This window comes from Monodon monoceros, unplaced genomic scaffold (assembly GCF_005190385.1).
Source record: "Monodon monoceros isolate NGI ecotype Baffin Bay Population unplaced genomic scaffold, NGI_Narwhal_1 Super_Scaffold_15, whole genome shotgun sequence".
Taxonomy (NCBI): domain Eukaryota; kingdom Metazoa; phylum Chordata; class Mammalia; order Artiodactyla; family Monodontidae; genus Monodon; species Monodon monoceros.
The window spans coordinates 11890892-11896719 of record NW_021703771.1 but is presented as its reverse complement, the minus strand read 5'-3'; the positions used below and the strand labels follow the sequence as shown (position 1 = coordinate 11896719).

At 40.1% G+C, this 5828-nt stretch overlaps 1 pseudogene; it reads right to left on the bottom strand.

The window, feature by feature from the left end:
• Positions 1-2887: 2887 nt before the first annotated feature.
• Positions 2888-5295, bottom strand: LOC114896094 (annotated as a pseudogene).
• Positions 5296-5828: the final 533 nt, after the last annotated feature.

Sequence of the window (5828 nt, the reverse complement as noted above, 5' to 3'; positions counted from 1 at the left end):
TTTATATTAAACCACCACAGAAAAACTTTTAATGTATTTTGTCTCAATTATATGGGGTATATTTTCTGTTCTCTATCCATTTGCAGAATGCTAAATATTCCAACTTTGGATGTGTCTTCATCTACACCTGGCAGCCCACTTTACCTTTCTAAACTACTGTGTCTGGTCTGCTTCAATTAGTAATTATGTGCAAAATTAGAGTAAATAATTAGATTCTGAATGAAGGCCTAGAATTACTTAGCTAATTGTACCTTCATTTTAAAAAACTACTTACTGCTGTTCTGTATAATTTGGAGTTGCCAGATAGCTGTGTGTGTGTGTGTGTGTGTGTGTGTGCGCTATTTTACTACTTTAAGTATGGCCAAGATTGGGAAGGCACATTGTCATCTTTGGGGACATGTATTATGTACAAAGTTTACTCCTCTGCTGGTTTTTTTGCCTGTTGCTCCCATTCCCACTTCGTCTGCTCTGGTGACTGGTAGGTTTGACCAGGGAATGCACTGGAAGACAGCTGGAGAAAGGGAAAGCCAGGGTATTTCTTGCAACCCCCAGCCCTGCTTTAAGTGGAGTTTTTTTTTTTGCAGCTGCATCTCCCTTAATATTCTAGCTTCTCAGCCGCACAGCACAGGGAGATCAGCTCGGTGCTTTGTGACCGCCTGGAGGGGTGGGATAGGGAGGGTGGGAGGGAGGGAGACACAAGAGGGAAGAGATATGGGAACATATGTATATGTATAACTGATTCACTTTGTTATAAAGCAGAAACTAACACACCACTGTAAAGCAATTATACCCCAATAAAGATGTTAAAAAAAAAAAAAAATTCTAGCTTCCACTGAATATCCACTCTGTCCATGGGTCTAGCGCCTCCTAGCTTCTGGGTTCTGGAAGCACATCTCTTCTCTGCATTTCCCAGACCTAGGGGTGGTACCAGTGGTATCAGCTTCCTCTTGTTGCTAATCCCTGGGTTGCCTCACCAACCCCTTTTGGCTCTACAGCCCCTCCATAACCTGGGTAATCCCCTGCATTAAACTCCTTCTAGTTGAAATGCCTAGAGTGAACACCTGTGTGGACCTTCCCTGCAACAACCCATCTGCTTGCTGTGCTCATCCCCCCGCAGTCCTTGAGGAGACCACCACTTAGTGCCTGTCGAATATTAATTTGCAGGGAGAAAAGGCTTTTTAGAAAGTCTAGAGTTACTCACAATAAAAAGTACCAGCCTACTGTAACAATTTTAAAGTCAAGATAAAATCTCAGACCTTAGTGAAAAAAGTGAATGAAGGAGCTAAAATAGTTAATGTTGCAAAACAGGTTGTATTTTCAACAATGATTCTACTCAAAAACTAGTTTTTACAATAAACATTTTATAAAAATTAAACACCAGATATCCATGCATTTCCATGAGTATTAGTCTTTATATTGCTTATAAACAATTATAGGCAGAATGATAATTCTTGGTACACACTCAGGTAGTATAATCAATTTCTTACCCTCTATGTCACAGCTTTTTCTAAAAGAATGTATCTGTAAATAGGATCTTATTATTTTAACTTTTTAATACATTTTACTTGCAGCCTTGATCAGGGTTGAATTATATAATTAAGAAGTTTGAATATGTCAATATCCTTCATTAACTATTTTCAGTATACCATAGTATTTTAAATCAAGATGAAATTCTCTGTACAAATACTGCAAACCTTAGTGAAAATTCTACTAAATAAAGAATACTTTCAATTCTAAATTTTGTTTTAAAATAACTATTTCAGCACAATTATTTTTGTAGGTAGTCTTCCTCTATTCAAAGTACCTATCTTCAACAATTGTTTTTGTCACACAAAACTTCTAGCATGTTATCACTATTTATGATTCTTTTTTAAAGTATCACCAAATCTAGATGCTACAAAACTGTAAGATTTCTTGATTTTATTTAATAAGGAAGAGGATCTACATTTTTCTAGTTAAAAATAGATGCTCTATCAAGAGTCATCCCACAATTAACATTCCAAACTGCAATTTTAGAATTTCAAAATTAAACCTTTTACACAGTCTATGCTCTCATTGTTTATCTGTTGAGTTTTTCCTGTGATTTTTTTAAATTTAGAAATTTATTCTGTTTAATCCACAAGCTTTATACAGCTTTAATTTAAAAAAACAAAACAAAAACAGTGAAAACAAGACACTATTTCAAAGTCTGGTCCCTTCCAGCTTTCCAAATACAAGAGGTCTGAAAGTTGTATATACCAATTGGAAGAACAAGACAAAATTATGAATGGAGCCATGACATTTTATAAAACGAAATTTTATATAACTGAAGGATGCTTCCTGGGACTAGCTAACTGTCTTTACAAAAAAAAAAATTAAAAAAACAGAATACAGTGAAATTCCAGTGTTCCAAATCAACTTGTTACACATCAATATAAACCCACAGTGTCCTGGCAAAAAACATGCTTTCATTTTCTGTCTCATCCTAGAGCTCGAATCCTGATTCATTTCAGCAGAGACTCCACAGACAACAGGAAAGATTGTGGCATTAAAATATTCATTTATACTTTTGTGATAGTTCAACAGTGGTCTTATTTCTGGGCAAGCTTGCAAAAACCATACAAGTTTGGAAGCATCATAACTTAAATGGGTGCTAAGACTCAAATGAGAAAAAGGAAAACAGAAAGAAAAAATATAAACAAAAACCTCTGGGAATAGATGGGCATCTAAAGGAACCATAAGAAGGCCAACAATATTTAAACCCCCTTTTTTAAAAAAGGGATTTTTTTTTTTGGCTTAAAATATTTCACTCTAAATGAATTTATGTCAGCTATCAATGAAAGAATGTCACTAATACACTGTGGACACCTTTTGCAATGTAAATCCATGCCCATTTTTTTATATGGTGAACTTCAACGTAGCAAGTATTACAACAAATGTTATAGTCTAAAGCTCAAACACATTTTTAGCAATTTTGAAACTGAATTGCATACAAACCAAGAAAAATTTATATAACAAACATTTCCACCTAGGACTGTAGGGACACTTGAGCCTTCCTCATTGATCTCAGGGCCTTTTCACGAAGGTGCTTTTCATCAAGGTTATCTTCAGCCTCACTTTCAGTCTCCTTCTTAGGCTCTGGCTCTTCCTGTGCTGACGCGGTTGTGGGAGCAGCAATGCCTCAGGGGTTACAGGAGCTGCAGGAGCTGCAGTTACAGCCTTTTCCTTCTTGTGCTTCTTGTGCTTCTTATCCTTTTTGGGTTTCTTATCCTTCTTTGTCTTCTTTTTCTTTCCACCTCCTTCTGGGTCTGAATTCCTTGCCAGTGATGGGCTTGGTCTTGGGCTTTTAGCCTTTTTAACCGGTACTACTGGTACCCAGTTGGTAGAGGGTGACTGACACTGGACAGGGGGTGGAGGTGCTGGGGGGTTTTTAGCTGCTGGCTCAGGAGGTCCCGAGACAGATCAGGAAGATGAGACCACCCCCCTTACCAACTGAGGGCTTGGTGAGGCAGTTTTGTCTTTTTGGGTTCTGGAGTCCTGGAGACTCTCCTAATGGGCCTAGAATGTGGAGATGGGGACAGCCTTCTTTGGGGTGATGATGACGCTCCTTTCAAACAGCTGGAGGACTTGAGGAGGTCTGAGGAGCTCGATGCCATGGTGAGGGCGAATGCTGTTTGTTTGGTTGTGGTGACCAGGCCTCCCGGGTAGATCGGCTCTGGGAAGACCCTTTCCTGTGCTTTGATGACAATGAAGGCGAACGTCTCTTGGTGACTGGGGAGCTTCTTTGTTGGGAAGGTGGTGAATGGGAGACCCGACAGTTTGGTGGTGGAGATGGTGATGTCCTTCGTTTAGGAGGGGGAGGGGGTGAGGCTGTTCTTCTCTTTGGAGGTGGAGAAGGAGAATATCTCCTCTGTATCGGAGAAGAGTATCTTCTTGGGAAAGGTGAGCGACCACATGGGGGAGGAGAAGGAGTCCTTTGCTGTGGTGGTGGCGTGAGACCCGCAGCAACGAGGCAGAGGAGCAGGACAAGGAGAACGTCACCTTCTGGTGGGCGGTGAGGAGGGACTTCTCATTTTACCACCTTTATATTCTTCTGATTCAGATAACTCTACTTTTCTAGGCTTGGGTGCTGGTGAAGGGGACTCTCTTTTCTCAGTACCCTTATGTTTTGTCACTTTACCTGAAGTTCTCCCTGGAGAGACAGAAACACGACTTTTCCTTGTACAGTTTGACTGCTGGGGTGTCAGGGAATGATGAGTTTTTGGAGGTGGAGTGGCTGGAGGTGACGGCCTATGCCTTCGCCTTGGAGGACTTGCTGAAGGAGATAACCTACGAGTTTTCTGAGGGGGGCTGGATGTCCTCTTTGGAGGCTTCTTTGGCGGTGACTGGGAATGAGATAAAGAAGATGATGAGCTACTCCCAGACAAGGATGCCGATGAACACCTTCTTCGTCTCACTGGAAATCTACTCCTTCTATGCCTTGGTGGAGGAGGCATTCCTCTCGATGGAGTTCTTCTTCGAGAAGATGGCCGTCTCCTTGGGCTTGGCCACCTTCTAGGTGAGTATGATCTTGATCAGGATCTATGGCGCCTTCTCGGTCAAGTATGAGAAGGAGAGCGAGAACGTCTCCAGGATCTTGACTTGGTACATGACCGAGATCTTGGTCGGGTCTTCTCCTTTTCCTTTTCCTTTTCCTTTCTGGAGTTTTTCTCTGGAGAAGGTTCTTTAGGCTCTGGTACTGGTTCAGGCTTGGGAACTTTCAGGATGTCACTAGTAGAAGTGGCCTCTTGTACTGAAGGTTCTTTTACTTTCACTGATGGCTCTGGGAGTTCTGGTTTTTTCCTTCTTCTCTGGAGCAAGGGAAGGACTCTGGCTCTTGGTTCTGTGACAGGGAGATTGAGAATGACTGCGCTTTCTCTCTCTCTCCTGACAGGGGAAGATAGTCTTCTAAGGGAAGGAGATCTGGATTTGCATCTTCTTGGGCTTTGAGACAGCTCCCTTTTTTCTCTACTGCTTTCTTTTTCTTCCTTATCCCTCTTTTCCTTGTCTTCATCTTGCTTTTCAATAGATGCCAACTTTTCTTGTGCAATCTGTCTCTGTTTTATTTCTTCTTTCTTCAGTTCTAGGAAAACAGAAAGGATTCCAGCAATGTTTTCCTGTGCACTTAAGAACAGGGGCCACAGTTCTCCCATAAATTCTGTACCACTTTTTCCTTTCAAAAACCCAGTCAGGTTGATTTGCATCATTTTGGAGCCTGGATTCTTCACTTCTGTTGACTTCTAATAACATTGATATAAAATCAGCATCTTTTAAACATTTGTGAAGCTATTCCTCTGCTGATGAAACCAAAACACAACAACCTATACACATGTTCATAAAAAACTGGAATGAAAAAAAGCAAAGCAAAATAGGACAACTGTCATCAGATCTAAATGAAAAGCCATGTTTAATAAACTGGCTTTTCTGCAACTGCCTGTGTTAAATGATTGCCTTTTTGCACAGTCCTTTTAAAATGAATTCTAATATTTTGAGTAGGTGCTGATTTTTTTTTTTAGTGTATCTGTGTCTTCTGATTTTTAGGTGATCATAAAATATCACCACAGCCCCTATGATGAATGTAAATGTTTACAGATATGCTGTACAAATTGCAAGTTGTACAAATCATCTACTTTTTTGAGATTCAGAAATTCAGCCTTAATATTTAATTAAACACGCTCTTCCATTTTTTAATTTATTGCTATCAAAAGGATATGCAGACAGTCCCTGCCTTACAATGGTTCAACTTAAAGTTTTTAGATTTTACAATGGTGCCAATGCAATACACATTCAGAAGAAACTACTTTGAATTT